This window comes from Lissotriton helveticus, chromosome 7 (assembly GCF_964261635.1).
Source record: "Lissotriton helveticus chromosome 7, aLisHel1.1, whole genome shotgun sequence".
In the NCBI taxonomy this organism is placed as follows: domain Eukaryota; kingdom Metazoa; phylum Chordata; class Amphibia; order Caudata; family Salamandridae; genus Lissotriton; species Lissotriton helveticus.
Window position 1 is genome coordinate 907,509,720 of NC_136068.1, and position 23,000 is coordinate 907,532,719.

Below are 23,000 nucleotides of genomic sequence, written 5' to 3' on the forward strand. Positions count from 1 at the left end.
TGAATATATAAAAATATAACACATTTTAAAACTATGAAAAAAACAAAAATGTGTAAAAATGTGCATTTTTTATCAAAATTTAAAATATAACACATTTTTTAAAAATTTCATATAAAATAATATAAAACAAAATATTAGAAAAAATGATTAATACAAATTTGAAATGCAACTTCTAATACAAAATTCTAAATTACAATTAAAGTTTTAAAATTTTAAAAATTCGAAATTAACAAATTTGAAGAAAAAATGTATTAATACTAAAACAAAAACAATAAAAAATTATGTAAAAATAAGTTACAAATAATGAAACTGTCATATATTTATCAAATATTTAGTACAATTTACATCAAAATATTAGCACCCAAAAAAAACTTCGAAATTTTTGAAATTTTTAAGTTTCAAATTTTATTTTTGAACACATCATTTATATCTTTCAATAATGTTTTAATTAACTACCATTTTGCCAACATTCTTATATTACTCCCCACCCTTAATCCATATAAACCCAACATCCCGCTCCTAAACTTATGCATAAAATAAAAAAAATATAAAACTTTTTTTATAAATATTTTTATATTCTCCCCACCCATATCCCTTATACGCCGAACATCCCGCTTCAAAAATAAATGAAAATACAATAAAAACAAACATTTTAAGATGAAAATATAAATTAAAACATATGAAATAACTACTACCAAATTAATGAAAAAAACAACATTAAACAAAAAAAATAAACACAAAACGTCGATATTATTTACAACAATATATTTGCCATCGATATTTACAAAATTGACTTTTCTACATTACAAAAATATCGATATTTTTAACAACGAAACAACTTACTTCAATATTTTCCACCATTGATATTCTTGACTCGATATTCATGCAATTCGATATTTTGATGTCGATATTCTGTCTCTGTACCAGCTGCCACCTCATATTGTTTATGATGTGTCCCTTTAATCAAGATTGACTAATTTCCTTTAAATTGGACAGTCAGAGCATATCTGGACACCACAATTCCAGACATACCTAACTTTTTAACCCCTTCATGCCCAACTCTAGCCCCACTTTAATTGCTTGAAAATTGCAAAGCAGATTTTCACCAAATCATAAAAAACTGATTTTCTGATTAAATTGACAGTTTTCTGCCAAATTTGGTGAATTTTTTCTCAGCCATTTTTTCGGCATTGGTGACCAATGTTTCCTACTTTAATTTACTTGTGAAATTGCACTCTGGGTCTTCATTTTTCTTGGTCCCTGCATGCCAGATCAGTGCAAACATTTCTATAAAGGAACAGAGGAAATTTTTGTCCAGCAAAGTTATTAAAACAAAACAGTCTTCCTAAGAAAATGTCTATCTATCTATCTATCTATCTATCTATCTATCTATCTATCTATCTATCTATCTATCTATCTATCTATCTATCTATCTATCTATCTATCTATCTATCTATCTATCTATCTATCTATCTATCTATCTATCTACCTTTCTGTCTATCTATCTATCGATCATCGATCCACCCATCCATTTATCAAATTCATTCAGATGTGCCTATTGTAGTGAGCTTCATAATACCATTGTTTAGAGAGAGTAGAGAAGGACCATGACTTGGAAACTCATGAGGATGAAACCCTAACTGACTAATGATGCACTTGCCCTCCCTCACAATAATCTAATAAGAGATTTGAGACTGAACTGTGAGAGATTGGGAATGAAGCCTGTGATTGATCTATGCACTCATGTAGTCTCTGTTGTTTTTCGAGGATATGCCTATGGTTGAGTTGAACTTGAGATACATTAAGGTTTTTATTGCACTTGTATTTGGGTGTCAGAAGTCGAGAATAGTTGTAATTCCTCAGACTATGAGAAAATCCTCCTCTCTCCCTAAGAGAACGTATCCTCAAAGTGATGAGGAACACTGGTGAAGGTAAAATTACCCTGCTGAAAATGAGGAACAGGCACGAGAGGGAGAGAGTCAGAGAGAGAGGGAAAGAGAGAGACAGACAGACAGGGAAAGACAGAGAGAGAGAGACAGGAGCAGTCCTGATGGTAATGCGGCTAAGCACATCCTGGGAGTTCACAAGGACCCACTGGACATTCAGTTTCCTATATCAAAAGCTTACAACACATTGAAATCCTATTTAGCATAATCACAAATCTTTCCAAGGCCCAAAATTCAAGATTTATGCTTACCAGGTATGGAAAGAAATATAACTAACCTCTTAAGCTAGCAGGATACAGCTAAGGATCTACATGATTTGGGAGCATTGGTCAAGCAAGTCTTTGGTCTTGAAATCTATGGTAAGCAAGCCAAAGTAATGCAGGTAAGCAAAATGGTGAGTAGCAAGGTACCATAGGGAAGCACAAGAGCCCTGTTTAAGAGGGAACTAACTGCAGAAATATGCAGTGAAAGGGAAAATACAAAACGTGTGTGGGAACATCAAAGAAGTGCAAAATGAGATGAAAGTGGAGGAAGCTCAACAACCACTTTTGTCAAGTTCAGTCCTCCAAGATTACAACCCTTTTAAATGGCCATATCTCTCATAGCCCAGGACTAAAACATTTCCTAACCCTACAGGCTACTGCTTTGAAGCCCAATCTATAAAGGGCTGTCCCAGTCTCCATCTCCCTGTCTTTCAGAGCTTCCAGGCCTGCTTATTTCTTATAGCCATCTTGGCTGAAGATTTTTTATGAACCTTTAGAAAAAACACATTCAGTACCTTGCTGTCCTTTACTGTACACTTTTGGTAAAATACTTCCTAATTGAATTTTTCAGTCCTTCTCATTCGAATCTTAAGTAGGGGTGGGTGGGAAACCCCGCTACCCTCCGCCGACGGAGTTAGCAGAGTTTTACCACTCTGTGTTCTACTTGGAGTGTAGAGTTCCTGCAAAAAGAAAAACACTAAATGCTGGTGGAGCGGAGTTTACCTGTGCATGCTCATATGGACTGAGAACTGTGGCTGTCTTTGGAGTTCCAACAGCATCCTCGAAAATCGGAGTACAATGGAAACAAATCATCATTGAGTAAAACACCAAGGGGACGAGCAATTTCACAAACTGTGGGACAGAATGAAGAAGACTCTGTGGAGCCTGTTAGGCCCCCAAAAGCAAGAAGGGAGGAAGGGAATGTGTGAAGTGCAGCAGCTGCGCCATAGTGAGAAGGAACTCGAAGCCCAACAGCACTTCACAAAAGAAATAAAGAATGTGCATCAGTGCGGCCTATCGCAGGTCTGTGTGATTCAAGCCTCACCTTCACAATCTGGCACAATATTCAGCCATGGAAGAAAAGAGGAAGTGAGTTAGACGACTGAAAACTAGGAAATGCATGCAAAAAATATAATGCCTCAGGTTAGAGGCCATATTGCGAGGTACGAGCTGCATTCTGAAAGAAATCGATTGAGAGGGAGGCTTGAGGCTTTGACACCAGGAATCTGATGGAGGAAATGTTATCACATTCTTCTGATAGGTGGAAGCTGACCAGTCTAGACAGAAGCCTCTGGGCTCCTGAGTATTCTCTGTCTGTCTCAGACACTCAGCACTCCATGCCCTTCCAGTGGAGGCAGATCCTGTGATTGTCACTTTCCTGCCGAATCTGTGAGGAAAAACCATACGAGTCCATCTGGCGGAGCAGCATCAACTTGATCACTGTGAGTATTATCACCTTTGTACGCATAAATAAATTCTTTCCATTTTTGTGTTGCCTCTTTCACATTTTCATAAAATGGCACACACACGCTCCTACTCTGGAAGTGGCACTCCTGTGGCAGGCTATGAAGGAAGTTTGTGACTCAAGGCCTTCTTGACAATAAAAAGGGTTATATGTAGAGGGGACGAACAACACTGCACACACTCATGGAACACAGTGGTATTCGGCGGAGCTTTTATCTAACTCCATGAAATTCCACGGAATGAAACTCCATAAGCACCGCCCAGGTCTTATCTTAAGTAATTGGTTAAGGAATCACTATCATTGCTTTTGGGTATTTGGGCCTCATTACGATGGCGCAGGGCCCGCCACCGACAGCCTGTCCGCCATCGGAATGAGGTTTTCTGCCAGCCAGATAACTATTGCAGGCGGACAGGTGGCGGTCCGAAAGACCTACTGCAACGGTCCCGACAGGCTGTCTTTTTCCGACTGCCTTTTGGACCTCCCCGGATGGCCAGCATTACGGCGGTGCCAGCAAGGCAACTCAGTAGGGATTATAATATCCCTTTTCGCTGACCGTTCTGCGGCGGTCAACCCACCACAAAACATCTGGAAACAGATTTGGGGGCCACTAGTGGGCCATCCACAATCCCTGGAGCTGGGGCAAGGGCACTGGGTGACACCTATGGTGCCCCCTACATATCCCTGCACCATGTGGCAGGCACCGCACGGTGCCTGCCATGAAGTGCAGGGATAAGTAAATGCCTCCTTTTTTGCTTAGCGGTGGGAGCTGCTGACTGCATCCCCACCGCAATGCAATAAATAGGGCCCGCGACCACTGCGGTGGCGGTCCACCGTACGATGCGACCGCTGCGGTGGCTGTCGCATCGTAATGCAGTTGGTGGGTAATCTGCCTCGTAGGCAACCGGTCCCACTAGCGCAGCGATGACGGTCGGTCAAAAGTCCAGCCGCCATCTTAATGACCCCCTCAGTTCTTTATATTTAATCCACTGGTTGCCAAATGGATTAAGGGATTGTTATGTCTACATAGAGTATTTTCCTTATTTTTCAGTTTTGTCAACACTTTTGGGATTTGATTAACCTTCAGCTACCTATCTGCAGTTTACCCACGCACAGACACACACACATTTTGTTTGGAAGTTTGGCCATGGGATACACTTAGGTCAAATCTGTTTTACCCTTCTGAGTCCTCAAGTTCTACTGCTCTGAATATTAGTCATGACACACAACAAAACTTTATATTCTATACCACAAAGTCTGAAGTGCTCATTCCCAACCACTAGTGACCCAGTACAGAAGGATTGCATCAATCTGCATAAATTACATTGGCCATGCTACAACATGGATCTCACACTTAAAAAAAAAACATGAATAAGATGCAACCTAGCAAAGATTGTCTCAACTTAGGAGCATGTGTGAACATTAGATGACCTGAATCATAGGAGTTGGACGTTGCCCTCCTCCAGATTTCTGCCTTCTGTTTTAGAACCTGTTTGTGTTGGAATTAGGACCCTGTGTACATTACCACCAGTGTCAACGAGTACTAAAATGCTTGTGCTCTCTCCCTAAACATGGCACAATTGGCATGTGCCTGAGTGGTACATTTAATTTAGGTTCCTAATAAATGGTACTACCTGTACACAAGGGCTGGAAATTAAATGCCACTAGTGAGCAGCAGCACTCATTGTGCCACCCACTAAAGTTGCCTTTTAAAAACATGTCTAAAGCCTGGCTCTGCAGCCTGTGTGTTCAATTTTCATCTGCCATTTCAATTTGGCAAAAAATCTTTGCCAGGCCTAAACCTTCATTTTTAATACTTATACATCTACTCTGAGGTAGGCCCCAAAGGCTTATAGGGCAGGGTACATGGTATTTAAAAGGTAGGACAATGGGTCTAAGTTTTACATGTTCAGACAGATTAAAACTGCTAAAGTAATGTTTCACTGTTTTAAGGCCTATCTCTCCCATTGACTGACAGGGGTTTACTTTGTTACATTTCATAAGTAATCACCTTTGATTACGATAGATAGAGATATGCTGTTTACATTCAACTTAGTTGTAATTGAAAATCCTCTTTAGTGGTGAAGTTATATTTTAAGTCTGAAAATTCCACTATCCATGAAAAAATGGAATACAATAAGTCTGCCACGCAAAATGTGATTATTTTTGTTTGAATCTACTGACCCTCATTTTTGAGTGAGCTCCTACTGTGTAATCATGTCTTATGAAGAAATTTTGAACATTACTGACAATCGCGCAAAAACTTTTGGTTTTTCGTTGAAAGAAATGAATCGTATATACTCTTTGATTCAAGAAACTGATCGATCTACAAGCAGTACTGCATCCACACAGAGTATGATAAAATAACTTCTACACTCTAGCACTTTAATAAGATACCACAGAGCACAAGGGATACCAAGAGGTTTAAGAATCTTATTGAAGTCTACGTTATGTCAAAATAACCCAAAAGTCACTGAGCGCTGGTACACTTGATTTAATTTTGTTGATAGTGGAGGAATTATCTAAAGTGACTGAAGAACTGGATAAATAAATTATCCAAATAAAAAGAGATTTTAACAGCAACTTGTCTAAAGATGAACTGGACAACATGCTGAATGACATCAATAAACAACTTTTTATTTATACTAAAGAAATCAACAAAAGAAAGATCAGGAAATACAAAAGAGACACTATAGATTATAAACTGGGAGAGGTTTATAATTGGGCAGGGATCTACGCCCCACGAAGACAACAAAGATCATTTTCAACATGTTCTTCTGATGGAGAAAGCTCTACATCTAATGAGTCGGTTGACTGATTAGGTCCCAGAGGAGACCGCCAAAAGAAAGACACAAGTATTAGAGTAGAGGCCTCTACCGAGCTATCTACCAGCTCGTCAACAGGAGTACAATTTTAAGAGAGTTGCCAAGATCCAGACGCCGAACCCAGAGGGGATAAGGCGGCAAAAACAAAGGACCAGCCTATAGCCAAGTCAACAAGGAGTAAAATAATTTAATCATCAACATTTCAAGTACTACATTGACCAAATTTCAAACAAATACTTTACAAAAGAGAACATCTTTTGTGCCGACATATCATTCCAATGAACTTGAAACTGAAATCAGCGTGTTTAAATTTATGAGAAATGTACGTTTGAAACAATTTTTTAACAATGTGGTTACCACGGAAATACCATCTGATGAAGGAACTCTAAAGGGTCTAAAGGCAAAAAGTATGTTTATGGCACCCATTAGTCATAAAATCTTTGACTCCTACGAGACAATAATATTCAAGGAACTGAAAGAAATTCACAAAATACCTAAACCTAAGGGAACCAATTTGAGCATGAAAGAAAGACAAGCACTCCCCCAAGTAGCCAATAATCCTGACATTATGTGTTGTAAGGCAGATAAGGGAGGAGCACTCGTCATTTTGGACACTACTTTTTACAAACAAAGTGTTGACGATCATATATGTGATGAGACGACTGACATGAAATTGCTAAATAATCCCACAGACGATCTTTTGAAAATTTTGAAGATTATCGTTGAAAAAGCATGCAACTTGGCGACCTCTATTCCGTCCCATTGTGTCCACCAAAAATTCTATCCATGAACCTACAAGAAAATACCTTGAGAGACATTTAGAACTCTAAATATGTATTAACGTGATACCACCGAGTTTTTATAAACAAATTTAACACCCTTGAATTTGAAGATACAAGTGTAGTGACATTATGTACCATTGATGTATGTTCACTCGATTCGTCTATTCCTCACAACAGAAGAATTGAAGCGGTTGAATCATTCCTTATCAATCACACCATTGATGAAGACTTGAAAGTGTTTCTGTTAGAACTTCTTCACGTTATTCCATAGTTATTTCTGGTGGAATGATGAATACTATCTTCAACTGTCGGGATCATCAATGGGCAATTTCACAGCGGCTTGCTACGCAAATGTTTTTATGCACAGATTAGACAACATTTTAACAAACCCGAATTGGTCACACAAGATACTTGTATACTGGCGGTACATCGATTACATTTTTTTAATATGGAAAGGTCCTACAACTGAATTATCAGGGTTTTTGAACTATTTGAACAACATTGATGATCACATTAAATTTATCAACACTACCAGTACGGAAAAAATTACATTTATGGATGTATCATTCACAAACCATGGGAACAGTATTGAAACTGATGTTTTCACTAAAAGCACAAACAGAAACAATACACTCCATTGTAATAGCTGTCACCACATTGCTCTTAAAAAACATTTACCGTACTCACAGTTACTAACAGTGAAAAGAATATTGTCTAAAAGTGAAGTCAGTGAAGTTAACAAGCGGAAGATGATCACCAGATTCAAGGAAAGGAAATACCCTGCTAAAATATTAGATGATGCCATAGAAAAAGCTGAAAAAATTGATAGAAGACAACTGTTGAGAAGTCAGAGAAGACACAGTGCTTGTAACAGATGAGTATCCTCTATAACCTCGCCAACCTAGAACTGAAGCAGCTCGTCAACACACCCACCCACAGAGCAGGTCACACCCTCTACCCCATCTTTGCTGGCAGAACTAACATCTGCTTCAGCCACACCACCCAGCCCCTCTGGACGGACCACCACTGCGTCCATTTCACATTCAACTCCACCACCGCACCCAAAACAGCCCCGCGCCCGCCACAACAGAACTGGAGCATTGTAACAGAGGAGCACCTCCAGAACCCCCCCCCTTCACCACAAATGTCACCAACCCCACAGCTAGGGAATTTTACCGCTGGATCCCCTACTGCACTGACAAGCTCGCTCCCCTCCGCCCCAGCCAAACAACGCCCTCTGAAAGCCGCCTGGTTCACCAAAGAGCTGCAAGAAGCCAGATGCTCATGCAGACGCCTAGAGAAATCCTGGCAAAATATGCAAACGACAGAATCTCGGAACAACCACAAGAGCGCCCTGAAGGAATACCACCAGCGCATAAGATTCACCAAATGGACTTTCATAAGAGACAAAGTCCGAATCAACGTGACCAAGCCAAGGAACTGTTTAACGTCATACAGCAGTTCGCCAAAACCACCCGCGAAGCCACGGACGTCACTCCCTCCCAGGAACTCTGCGACAAGCTCAGCTCCTTCTTCCATATGAGGATCAAGGCCCTCTACGACAACTTCAGCAAACCTATGACCAACAATACCCCCCACCCACTGCCACCGAGAAGCCTACAATAACGTCCTGGGATCCCTCTACCATTGAACTCATCACTCCAACCATGAAGAAAACCCACTAAGGAGCCCCAACGGACCCCTGCCCACCGCACTTATTTCACAGGGCCACCTGCATCATCGCACCTGAACTAGTACGCATCGTCAACGCCTCCCTTAGTTCAGGCATCTGCCCAGACAACTGGAAACAGGCGGAGGTTAAACCCCTCCTCAAGAAGCCAACAGCCGACCGTACGGACCTGAAAAACTACTGACCCATCTCTCTCCTCCCCTTTGTGGCCAAAGTCCCGAGAGACTCGTAAACACCCAGCTGACCGCCTTCATAGAAGAGAACTGCATCCTGGAAGCTTCCCAGTCTGGAATCCGCAGCAACCACAGCACCGAGACCGCCCTCCTTGCCGCCACCGATGACATCCGCATGATACTGGATCAGGGACTCACCATGGCCCTCATCCTTCTAGACATCTCCGCAGCCTTCAACACCGTCTCACATCGCACCCTCGCGACCAGACATCACAATGTGGGAATACAAAGAGTCGCCCTCAACTGGATCCAATCCTTCCTCTCCGGCAGAACCCATAGTATCCGACTTCCCCCCTTCCTCTCCAAACCCACAGAAATCAGCTGCGGAGTACCCCAGGGATCATCACTCAGCCACACGCTCTTCAACATCTACATGGCCCCCCTTGCCACCATCGTCATTCAGCATGGACTCAGCATCATATCCTACGCAGATGACACTCAGCTCATCCTCTCACTCACAAAGGATCCCGAAGACACCAGACTCTGCTTCCAGGAAGGAATGAAGAATGTGGCAGCATGAATGAAGGACAGCGGCCTGAAGCTAAACTCAGAAAAACCTAAGGTCCTCGTCCTCGCACCCCGCACCTCTGCCTGGGACTACACCTGGTGGCCCTCCGTCCTCGGCAGTCCACCTATCCCTGCAGGCCACACCCAAAACCTCTGCATCATACTCATTTCCTCCCTCTCCATGAACCGCTAGATCAACGCCGTCGCCTCTAAAAGCTTCCACTGACTTTGCATCCCCGTAAGACCTTCAAATGGATCCCCCCAACTGCAGAAGGACCATCACCCACGCACTCATAACCAGCAGACTAGACTACTGAAATGCCCTCCACACCAGAATCAACAAAACCCTTCTATACAAGCTCCAAATTATCCAGAAAGCCGCAGCCAGACTCGTCCTTGGGACACCGTGGCACAAGCACATGACCCAACACCTATGAGGCCTCCACTGGCTCCCTTCAAAAAGAGGATCACCTTCAAACCTCCCACCAACACCTACAAATCCCTCAACAACGATGGACCAAAATACCTCAACAAGAGATTATCCTTCCACATACCCAAGAGGAACCTCCGCTCTGCCGAACTCGCCCTAAAAGATGTCCCCCGCATCCGCAGAAACAAGACCGGTGGAAGAGCCTTCTCCTACATCGCAGCGAAAACGTGGAACGAGCTTCCTGTGAACATCAGACAATCACCGACCCTGCACACATTCAGGAGAGACCTCAAGACCTGGCTCTTCGACTGACCCGGAGCAGCCACACCCCCACCCACACAGCACCTTAAGACCCTCACAGGTGAGTAGCGTACTATATAACCCCCTGATTGATTTATTGATTGCGTATTTGAATCAAAATTATGTACAAGGAGTCATCAAATAAAAAAGATCATGTTAAAATATTGGCCTATGTTTCGCAATGAGACAGATTTTAAAGGTGTATTCGACCATCTTCCACTGTTTGCATATCAACGCACTAGAAATTCAAAATAAATACTGCACATACCATCACAATCCATGACTACCACTCACAAAGGAACAATACCTTGCCTAAACTGTGGGCATTATAACAATATCATCAAAGGAACTAGCATGACTCATCCTACTAAAGGTACTCCCATTCGTTTGTACACATCAGCCACCTGTGCCTCGAAAAATCTGAAATATCTGTTGAAGTGTCCATGCCTGCTCATATACGTTAGTAAAACTGAACAAAAAATTAAAGTCCGTTTGACTGAACACATAAGCAATATTAGGAACCATCTTGAAAAATCACCAGTAGCTGTCCACTCACTATCATCAAGCACAATGTTAGTCAACTAAGATTTCTGGTATTAGAAGTTGTTCCACTGCTAGAAGGCATAGACAAAAGAAAGAGGTTATTGCAGCGGGAGTTGTTTTGGATAAAAAACAAAACTGGATGCATGTCATCCTAAGGGATTGAATGAACTGGTTGAATATAGTTGTTTTCTCTGAAATCTCTAATTCAATGTATTGTGACTGACAATTAATTTTTGTTGTTAGTTTTTCTACCATAGACATAGGCCCACATGCATCAAACAGAATTGCATTCGCAAACGGTGCGAATCGCAAAATTCAGCCGTTTGCGAATGCAATTCTTTGTTTTGGGATGCATTAACCTTTTTTGTTTTTTCACAATTTAAGAAATCGCAAACTATTTGCGATTTCTTAAATTGCGATTGCATTTAAGAAATCGCAATTTTGCGATTTCTTAAATGCAATGCATCATCTGAAAAAGTTTGCGAATTCACAAATTAGAAGTGTTAAATTAGCATGAAGTCAACCTTCATGGTAATTTAAGAAAGTTTCAAAAATGCACAAAAGTGCATTTTTGACACTTTCATTTTACACTCACACATGCCCTTGACCATGTATGTGTGAAAAATGGACTGTAAGTTACATTTCTGGGGTGCAGGGGGCGTGTCCTTTGGCCCCCCCCTGCACCCTAGAAATTGCATTCTCATTTTGCGATTCCTTAATTGCGAATCGCAAAATGAGAATGCCTTCAAATTGAATCCTATGGGCCTCTAGGCCCATAGGAATCAATGTAAAGGTATTCCTTATTTGCGATTCGCAAAATTGTGAATCGCAAATAAGGAAAAATAAGAAATCGCAAAAAAATTGCAAATTTTTAATGCATAGGTATTTGCGATTTCTAAATTGCGATTCCATAATTTTCGCAATTTAGGAAAAGCAAAAACCAACAATGATGCATGTGGCTGTAGAGTCTATTTAAACCATAGAAATGATTTGACATGTTTGGATTCCTTTTCACTATACATTTTTATTGTTTTATAATGTCTCAGCAAACTGTAGTTACCACTGGTTGATCAAAGTTTACATATTCTTAATTTTTCTAACCTTGCCTTAGCTTTTAGCTAGTAGCTTTTATGATTAAATCTTCATTCTAATGATATAACACAGTTTACATTATGAATAAGATTCATGCTTTATTTATACATTACAAGATTGTCACTGTTTGACTGGTTCCACTTTCAAACTCTGCACATGCGTAAAGATTTGTGCCTGCGTTTCAGTTTGTCTTTAACCTGCACAGTTTGCATGTTTCCTCTTCACATCCGCACTTGCCGGGGAGTTTGTGTAAAATGCTTGTTACAGCAGGAGCACCATAGAAATTAACATCACCGCTCACGAACGATAGGTAAGACCTCACGCTTTCGAGCTCACAGAGTCTGTGAATTCGGCGGGTACCATAATTGAGGTACTCATGCTTTTTGACTTTCTTTTCACAGATTGCATAACACTTGGAACTGAGCTTCATATCCACTATTTCTGACATTCGCCATTGATATCTATCCGGTAAAGCTTTTTTAGAAACAGAGGGGAGCACTCAGAGGGTGACTGTATTTACCGGCCAATGAAAGTTTTTTGCTGCACGATCATTGGGCATAAACTTTATTAGCTAGCACGTTTCTCTAACACCACAGTTAAGTCACACACCTTTCACTTTGATTTCGGTACACTTTATCATTCACATGTTAGCACACTGAGTACTTTTAGTACCGGTCACAGATCTAATAACTACTTTGTGGAGGGCAGTCATCTCTAGAATCACTGTATTTACATTGAATTTTCAGAATCATTCTCCTGAAGAAGGGCTTTGTTCTGAAATGCATCAGCAATATGGGAATATATTTCAATGAATTAAATAATGCTACAGATGACATAAAAAAAATTCCTGGCTTGTATGAAGTAAAAGAAAGATGAAACACAGTTTACCAATGTGATGAAATATTGTGAATTAAGAATAAAAAGAATATATTTCAAGAAACAGAGTAAAAATAGTTTTGAAAGATTGAAAAGTGAAGGATTTTTCAACGCTATGAATTGCTGAGTGGGGTCGTTGCTCAAGGTTTGAACAGTGTAACCTATAACAATCTTACTATCCGAAAGTTGGCATTTCCTTTTCCCAGCCACCTATGCCTTCTGCCAGTGTCCTGGCTCACATGACTGTGATTGCCTTTACTGTTGCATTTAGTGTATTGCTTTCAGAGAGTAACACAAAAAGGGTTTTCTGTGTTGACAGGATGGGTCGTCCTGACAGAATGATTGGGCACCACTTACACTTTAAAAGGCTTTTTGGCTCTTGAACACGCGAAGGAAACTCATACTAGGCCTGACTTCCTGTTACCTCAAAACTGTTTGGAGCTGTGGCAAGGGAAGGGGGAGAACTTTCCGTACCAGATGTGGGGTTAGGACAGAGAGGCCCTCTACAAGAACGCTGACATCACATATAAAATTGGACCTCTAGAGCCCCTTATCAGAAAACTCCTACAGCTGCTTTAGAAGATGGACCACTCTGCTGCCAGAGGACTGCCTTGCTGCTTGAATGACTGACTTGCTGTCTGAGAAGAAATATTGGTCCAGCTTGTTCATCTCAGGCTACCCACAGAGGCTCCAAGGACCAGTTGGCTGACCTCCTGTTTAAGCTAGGAAAAACAAAGCATCAGATGCCTCCCTGCAACTACCAGGCTGACTTGACATAACTAGACCTGCCTGGAACTGCAACTGAACCTGCCTGATAATTACTGCCGACATTTGCTGGAGTGAGTCCTAATCCACAAGAGATGCACTCCGCATCCTGTACCCTTAGCTGGCATTAGAGGGTACACCTCCTGAAGAATAGGAGAACATCCTGAAACTTGGGTTCCGTGCGACCTCGATTGGGTCTGTTCACACCAAAACTCTATGGCTTGATGTGACCGCCAACATGAATTTCCGGTGAAACCTGTTGTTTGCTCTGACCGTGACCACCAGTAACAACATTGAATAACTCTTGGATTTGTGGCATGCTGGCCTAATTTTATTTGTTAAAATTGATTTGGGATTTTTCTTGTGTTGTGTTTGCACTTTATTACTTTTTATGTGCTGCATGCATAAATACTTTATAAAGTGCCTCTAAATTAAGCCTAACTGCTTTTGTGCCAAGCTACTACAGGGATAAGCACAAGTTAATTTAGTGACAATTGTTGTTCACCCTGACAAGGATTATGGCTGTTGCCTGATTGGGCTGCTACTGCCCTCAACCAATAACCCAATTTCTTACAGAGATCTTGTAAAAATACATCCTAACTTGCTGCAGATGGATTTTGAAGGCCTTACCTCTACAGTGCCTCCAATCTGAGGTTGATTCTTGATAGTCATACTTCAAGACACAGTAGATTATGATAATGAAATATATAGACAACTGGATGACAATAGACACAATCTAAGGTTGAATAGAGACCCTGTGAAATATATTCAATAGGAGGTTAAGAACCTCAGGGCTTATTTCCAAGCCGGGGAGAAAGTGATACCTTAGTGGTGCAAGGGAGTTGTAAATAAACACCATCATGTATAAGTGTTAGACCTGTCAGCCTTAGGGTGGTCTCCCCTACATTTTTGCCCTTTTTGCCTCCCATTTTTATCCTATATTTTGTTGGACTTAGGACTCTGGGCGCCACACCACTGCTAAACCGTGCTGAGGTGCAGGTGCTCTCCCCTAAAACCTTGTGAGGCTGGCATATCTGCCACAAGCCACTGCTAATGCAGTAAGGCTTAATCCTCCATAGGCTAACATTGGAAGCCTCCCCTTATGGAATAAATTCTGACAGGGACCTAATAAGTCTATCATGTTTGGTCTTGTTGGACTCGGGGCGGGGAACCCTTTCCAATTATATATAGGGTTTGGGCATTCCTTCGCTAGGGCTCCCACTTTTATAAAGGGGACCTTTTCCTGCCTACACTTAGATTAGGCTGCAGACTCCCCCCCCCCTCCCCTCTGCATACTGATAGCCTGCCTGGGTTGGGAGGTGGGAGTGGTGATTCACACCTTCTTCCCTGGGATGAGCTGTGATGGGCTGTCCACTGTAGCCTTAACGACCTGTCTCTCGTCACTGTGACAGCTGGGTCAGGGAAGGCAGGGAACATACCAGAACTCCCTGGACTCTTCCAGAAGCCCCTGCCCCCAGACCCTTCCAGAGACTTCCACCACTTTCTAGCCCCTAGACTAAAAAGATATATAAGGGAGGGTCCTGGCCTCACATTCTTGTTACACTGCTGGACCTGGAAGAATCCCTGCTGGAGTGAAGACTGCTGCGCAAGAGGATTGCCACTGGGAAGGAGGCTGACTGCTCCAAGGAACTGCTGCCCACAACCTGCTGAGCTGCCCTATTGTCTGCTGATCCTGCCCTGCATGGGAGACTGCAACATCACCACCAGAGTGTCTCCACAACATCCCAAAGAAACTACTTTTCTTTGAACCACATTTTAAAGAGTCTTCAACCTTTTAAAGATTGCCTTTTTGGGACTGCACCCTTTTTAAGCTAAAGGAAACTACCTGTCCTTGGACCACAGTGTTTTAAAGACTGCCCTTTGGAACAGCAACAACACTCAAGATTTGCCCTGCAACGCTGTGCCTGCCCTCAGCACTGCTTGCCCCGTGATCCTCCCGAGGGCTCTGTGATTGCCTCTGCTTCTGGTGCAAGCCGACTGAAACTGGCCCTGAGGTCACCGCCACTGGGACCGGAGCGCGCTGTGTAACGCTGAGAAGCGAAGCGCTGTGTGACAGGAGGCTCCGTCGTTGCCCCGGACTTGGAGGCACTGTTAAGCGCTGTGCTAAAGGAGCGCTGTGTAGCCGTGACCCCCACCAGTGCAGCGCCTGCTGTGCCCGAGGCCCCAGTGCGAGAGGAACCTCGCACCCACGCCCACAACCACCACCCCAGGTAACGCTTAGTGCAACCAGGCTGCTGGGAGGGGGCTGGGTGCGGGTTGGCCGGGTACCTGGAGTGTGAGCTTTGTGCTTGGCTGGGAACCGTCCTTCACTGACCGGCCTACGGGGGCATAATTACTTGGTAATTGACACTGGGGCATTTTTTTAGCATCACCAGCAGCACCTGGGCAGCCGCACTTCCTACGCTGGGAGCATCATTTCTATGAGAGGCACACTTATTACGCTACAAGGGAACTTTGGCCATCCAAAGACACTGTGAGAAAGACATTACCAGCAGGAGCCCTTGGCAAACATGAGCTTTTGGTGATTTGATCAGGCCTGGGAACTGGATCCATTCTTATCGATTATTGATCTTGCTTGGAAACTGGAATCCTTTTTATTATTGATCAGGCCTGGGAACTGGATTCATTCTTATTGATTATTGATCTTGCTTGGAAACTGGAATCCTTTTAATTATTGATCTAGCCTGGAGCTGGATTTACCTGCTTTTGGTTCTCGCATAATTTTTAGATAAAGAAATTCTTATTCTTATACAAAACTGGTGTGGTGTTCCTTTTGTGAGTGTTTTTACTGTGTCATCGCCGTTGTGTGTTGCACAAATACTTTACACATTGCCTCTGAAGTAACACCTTTGCTGCTCTGCGCCAAGCTACCAGGTCGGAAGCGGTGGTCCCTACTTGGACTGAGGTGCATACCCCTGCTAACTAGAGACCCTGGTTCTAACATTGGTGATCGAGCGGTGGGATAGGACTTGTGCTTGTGTAACACCACGCAGCGACGCAGTGTACACCGCAACATTACACCTGACTCTACTGAATTTTTGTCTACCCTCTCCAATTGGCATTATTGAATTTTTTTTAAGTTCTCCCTGACTGGCTGCTCTTTTTAAAAGTCCTTTTGCCTAAGTCCCATTTGGTTCTCTCTACAATCGTCTGAGGCCCTACCTAGCAATATGGAATTCAAGCTGGCTAATCTGGAAGTTTACACAGTGGCACAACTCAAGGAATTCAGCAAGGAGAAAGGGGTGCCTTTCAAGCGAAGCGCCAAGAAGGCAGAGCTTCAGAAAGCCTTGAGAGCATGGGTAACAGCCCACCCAGAAGGAGATGGGGACGGGCAAGGACCAGAGCACGACGCCACAGGAAACCTTGACCTACTGCACTTGGCGGGAAATGGTAATTTGTTACCAGGTACAAGGGTACCTTCCAGGGCAGGCAGTAGTGTGTCAGTGAAGAGCCTGTCCGTAGAGGACCTGGAGGACAGGAGGGAGGAGAGACAGCTCAGGTTGGAGCTTGCCAAGCTGGAGAAAGAGCGGGAAAGAGAAAGGTGGGCCGTGGAGCAGGATTCGCGAGAACAAGCGACTGGCTATGCGGGAAAAAGAACTTGCCCATGAGCTCAGCCTGAAGGAACTGGAAATCCGGGCCCTAGAAGTAGGGGCCAACAGCAACAAGAATGGTGACAGAGTACCTATGGAAGCTTCACGTAAGTCCAGGGTCTTTATGCCTAAAGATGTGATGGCCAGTTTTAAGGTGGGGGATAATATTGATAAGTGGTTAGCCGCCTATGAGGTGTCTTTAAGAGCCCATGGGGTCCCAGAGAGGTATTGGGGGGGGTGGTTTGTATAAGTACCTACCTCCAGATGTTAGGGACACCCTCCTTTACCTAGAGAAGGAAGACCAGACTAACTATTCTGTCATGAAAGCCACATTGCTTAAGAGGTTCGGTCTTACCCCTGAGAGGTATAGGCAGAGGTTTAGGAATAGCCACAAACTTCCCACACAGAACTGGGTAGACTTCCTGGACTACGCTAGTAAAGCTTTAGATGGTTGGGTGCGGGGCAGCAATGTGCATGACTATGAAGGGTTGTATGACTTGTTTTTAAGAGAGCACCTTCTAGAGAAATGTTTTCCAGAGCTGCGCCAACACCTGGTTGACTGCAAGTTGACCAATCCTAGGAAGCTTGCGGAGGAGGAGGACACCTGGGTCAGTACCAGGGTGTCCAACAAGGGTTCTGGGGGGACTCCCAAAGGGGTGGTCAGGGTTCCCACCAGAGGGAAGAGGGGGGAGACAAAAAGAAAGAGTTCTCCAAAGGCCCCCAAAATAATTCACATGGGAAAGGGTCTGGGTCCCAGCCCCAATCTGGCCACCAGAAGCCCACTTATCCTGACAAAGGTCAGCAGCCCAGAATTGTCCGGTGCTACGAGTGTGGTGAACTTGGACACTACAAGGGGGATCCCAAGTGTCGCAACAGAGCACCACAGCCCACTGGAGGTAAAAAACCCTGGGTGGCTAGTGTAGCACTTGGGGAGGAGGTGTCCCTAGATGATGGGAGTGAGGGGGCAGGGCTTGTCCTAGTGTCTCTGGGAGACAGTGAGGTGGTTCCTAAGGTCCATGTGCCCTCAAATACTACCAAGTATAGGCAGTGGGTCACCCTCAATGGTCGGGGGTGGAGGCCCTGAGGGACACAGGTGCCAGCATGACTATGGTAAGGAGTCAGCTGGTGTCCCCAGAGCAAATAATTCCCGATGCAGTCCATCCAGTTGTGATGGCTGACAACAGGGGAGGTCACTATCCCATAGCACAGGTTCCATTTGAGTGGGGAGGGGTTTCAGGCCTTTTAAGAGTTGCTGTGAGCCCTGCCATGCCAGTGGACTGTCTGTTAGGGAATGACCTAGAGCATACTGCCTGGAAGGAGGTAGAGCTCAAAGCGCATGTGGAAATGCTGGGGTTACCGGAGTGGATTTGTGCTACCACACGGTCTATGGCTGCTCGGAAAGGGAGTCAGCCAGGGCTGGAGCCTGGAAAAATGGCCCAGCCAGCTGCTAAGAAGGGAGGAGCCCGAGGGCGTGGGAAGCCCGCCCCGGTGCAGTCACCCTGTGAGATGGATGGGGCACCTGAGGAGGTCGCACCGGAGTCCTCGGAGGGGGACGTTGTTCCCGTGGGGGACCTACCTACCCCTGCAGGGTGGCAGGTGGAAGGAGGGCCCACCAGGGAGGAGTTTTGCCGGGCACAGAGGGAGTGTCCTACCCTTGAGGGTATGAGGCGACAGGCCGAAGCCCAAGCAGCAGGCAATGCCTCCGCAAGGTATCATATTTACTGGGAGGATGGGCTCCTTTACAGTGAGCCCAAGGCTCCTGTGCATGGGTCATCAAGGGCTTTAGTGGTCCCCCAGTGCTACAGGGCCTTTCTTTTGGAATTGGCTCATGAGATCCCATTGGCAGGACACTTGGGCCAAGACAAGACCTTTGCTAGGCTTGTCCCACATTTTTATTGGCCGCAGATGAGGATCTCCTCAAATACATTCTGCAGGACCTGTCTGACCTGCCAAGCCAGTGGGAAAACAGGGGCTAAGCTGAAGGCTCCCCTGGAACCACTACCTGTCGTTAGCACCCCCTTTGAGAGGGTGGGCATCGACATTGTTGGGCCTATGGATCCACCGACTTCTTCCGGCCACAGGTTTATCCTGGTTCTGGTGGACCACTCCACCCGGTACCCAGAGGCTATTCCTCTGAGAACCATCACTGCACCTGCAGTGGCCCGGGCCCTGATGGGGATTTTTACCAGAGTGGGTTTCCCCAAAGAGGTGGTGTCCGACAGGGGTACCAATTTTATGTCTGCCTACATGCAAGCCATGTGGAAGGAGTGTGGGGTTACTTATAAGTTCTCCACCCCTTACCACCCACAGACCAATGGTCTCGTGGAGAGATTTAACAAGACCTAAAGGGCATGATCAGGAGTCTGCCTGAGGGCCTGAGGAAAAAGTGGGACATCCTCTTGCCCTGTTTGTTGTTTTCCTACAGGGAGGTGCCGCAGAAGGGAGTGGGCTTCAGCCCCTTTGAGCTTTTGTATGGTCACCCTGTTAGGGGACCTCTCAGTTTAGTGAAGGATGGGTGGGAGAAGACTCCAAGGAGGCTTCCCCAAGATGTAGTGAGCTACATGCTGGCCTTCCGCAGCCAAATGGCTAAGTTGTGGAAGCAAGCTTTTGACAACTTAGAGGCCAGCCAGGCGGTAATGAAGGAATGGTACGACCAGAACTCTCACCCTGTGGAGCTAGAACCTGGACAAAAGGTGTGGGTCATGGAGCCTGGAGAGCTTAGTGCCCTCCAGGATCGCTGGACTGGCCCTTATGAGATATTGGACAAGAAGGGTAAGGCCACTTACCTGGTGGACCTTAAGACCCCCAGGCAACCCCACAGGGTACTACACGCCAACCGCCTCAAACCCCACCATGAGAGGTCTGAGCTCACCTTACTGATGGTGACTGATGGGGAAGAGGAAAGTGAACCTCTCCCGGACCTCTTTGCTTCCAAAGAGAAGGATGGATCGGTGGAGGGAGTGGTCCTCTCCCCATCCTTGACTCCTGAGCAACAGAGAGACTGCCGCCAGGTCCTGGGGCAGTTCTCCTCAGTGTTCTCCCTTATCCCTGGGATTACCCACCTGTGTACCCATGATGTGGACACAGGAGACAGCCCCCCTGTCAAGTCCAAGTCTTACAAGCTGTCCGATAAGGTGAAGGCCAGCATCCAGAGTGAAGTCACTAAGATGCTGGAGTTGGGGGTGATAGAGCCCTCCAACAGCCCTTGGTCCAGTCCGGTGGTTCTGGTACCAAAAGCTGCCCCACCGGGCACCACACCAGAACTTAGGTTCTGTGTGGATTACAGGGGACTGAACTCTGTGACCAAGACTGATGCACATCCTATCCCTAGGGCGGATGAGCTCATTGACCGACTAGATGCTGCCCGAAACCTGAGTACTTTTGACCTCACGTCAGGGTACTGGCAGATCGCCCTAACAGATGGAGCTAACGAGAGGTCCGCTTTTTCCACCCCAGAGGGCCACTACCAGTTTGGAGTGAAGCCCTTTGGACTGAAAAACACTCCTGCCACCTTCCAGCGGCTGGTGAACCGGGTCCTCTCTGGTTTAGAGGCCTTCTCTGCTGCCTACCTGGACGACATAGCTGTCTTCAGTAGCAGCTGGGAGGACCATCTGGGTCACCTCCAGGAAGTGCTTCAGGCTCTGAAGCAGGCAGGCCTGACTATCAAAGCTAGCAAATGCCAGATAGGGCAGGGGTCGGTAGTCTATCTAGGACACTTGGTAGGCGGGGGCAAGGTGCAGCCCCTACAGGCCAAGATAGAAACCATCCTGGCCTGGGAGCCTCCCAAAACACAGACTGAGGTCAGGGCATTCCTGGTCCTCACAGGATACTACCGCAGATTTGTCACGGATTATGGCACTATTGTGGCCTCCTTGACTGAGCTAACCTCTAAGAAACAACCTAGAAAAGTGATCTGGACAGAGGCTTGCCAAAAGCCTTTGACTCTCTAAAGCAGGCCATGTGCACCGCTCCTGTGCTCAGGGCCCCTGACTTCTCCAAAGAGTTCATTGTCCAAACGGACGCCTCAGAGCATGGCATAGGGGCGGTACTTTCGCAACTCAATGAGGAGGGAAGGGACCAACCAGTAGCCTTCATCTCCAGGAGGCTGCTCCCCCGAGAACAGCGGTGGAGTGCGATAGAGAGAGAAGCCTTCGCGGTGGTCTGGGCTGTAAAGAAGCTGAGGCCATATCTGTTTGGCTCCCACTTCCTGATCCAGACTGACCACCGGCCCCTCAGGTGGCTCATGCAAATGAGGGGCGAGAATCCCAAATTGTTGAGGTGGTCCATTTCTCTACAGGGGATGGACTTCAGGGTGGAACACAGACCCGGAGTAGACCACGCCAATGCTGACGGTCTCTCTCGGTTTTTCTGCCTTAGTGATGAGAACTCCCTGGAGGTTGGGTAGTTCTCCCCACTTTCAGCTGGGGGACACACGTGTTAGACCTGTCAGCCTTAGGGTGGTCTCCCCTACATTTGTGCCCTTTTTGCCTCCCATTTTTATCCTATATTTTGTTGGACTTAGGACTCTGGGCGCCTCACCACTGCTAAACCGTGCGGAGGTGCAGGTGCTCTCCCCTAAAACCTTGTGAGGCTGGCATATCTGCCACAAGCCACTGCTAATGCAGTAAGGCTTAATCCTCCATAGGCTAACATTGGGAACCTCCCCTTATGGACTAACTTCTGACAGGGACCTAATAAGTCTGTCATGTTTGGTCTTGTTGGACTCGGGGCGGGGAACCCTTTCCAATGATATATAGGGTTTGGGCATTCCTTCGCTAGGGATCCCACTTTTATAAAGGGGACCTTTTCCTGCCTACACTTAGATTAGGCTGCAGACCCCCCCCCCCCTCCCCTCTGCATACTGATAGCCTGCCTGGGTTGGGAGGTGGGAGTGGTGATTCACACCTTCATCCCTGGGATGAGCTGTGATGGGCTGCCCACTGTAGCCTTAACGGCCTGTCTCTCGTCACTGTGACAGCTAGGTCAGGGAAGGCAGGCAGCATACCAGAACTCCCTGGACTCTTCCAGAAGCCCCTGCCCCCAGACCATTCCAGAGACTTCCACCACTTTCTAGCCCCTAGACTAAAAAGATATATAAGGGAGGGTCCTGGCCTCACATTCATGTTACACTGCTGGACCTGGAAGAATCCCTGCTGGAGTGAGGACTGCTGCGCAAGAGGATTGTTACTGGGAAGGAGGCTGACTGCTCCAAGGAACTGCTGCCCACAACCTGCTGAGCTGCCCTATTGTCTGCTGATCCTGCCCTGCATGGGAGACTGCAACATCACCACCAGAGTGTCTCCACACCATCCCAAAGGAACTACTTTTCTTTGAACCACATTTTAAAGAGTCTTCAACCTTTTAAAGATTTCCTTTTTGGAAACTACCTGTCCTTGGACCACAGCGTTTTAAAGACTGCCCTTTGGAACAGCAACAACACTCAAGATTTGCCCTGCAACGCTGTGCCTGCCCTCAGCACTGCTTGCCCCGTGATCCTCCCGAGGGCTCTGTGATTGCCTCTGCTTCTGGCGCAAGCCGACTGAAACTTGCCCTGAGGTCACCGCCACTGGGACCGGAGCGCGCTGTGTAGCGCTGAGAAGCGAAGCGCTGTGTGGCAGGAGGCTCCGTCGTTGCCCCGGACTTGGAGGCACTGTTAAGCGCCGTGCTAAAGGAGC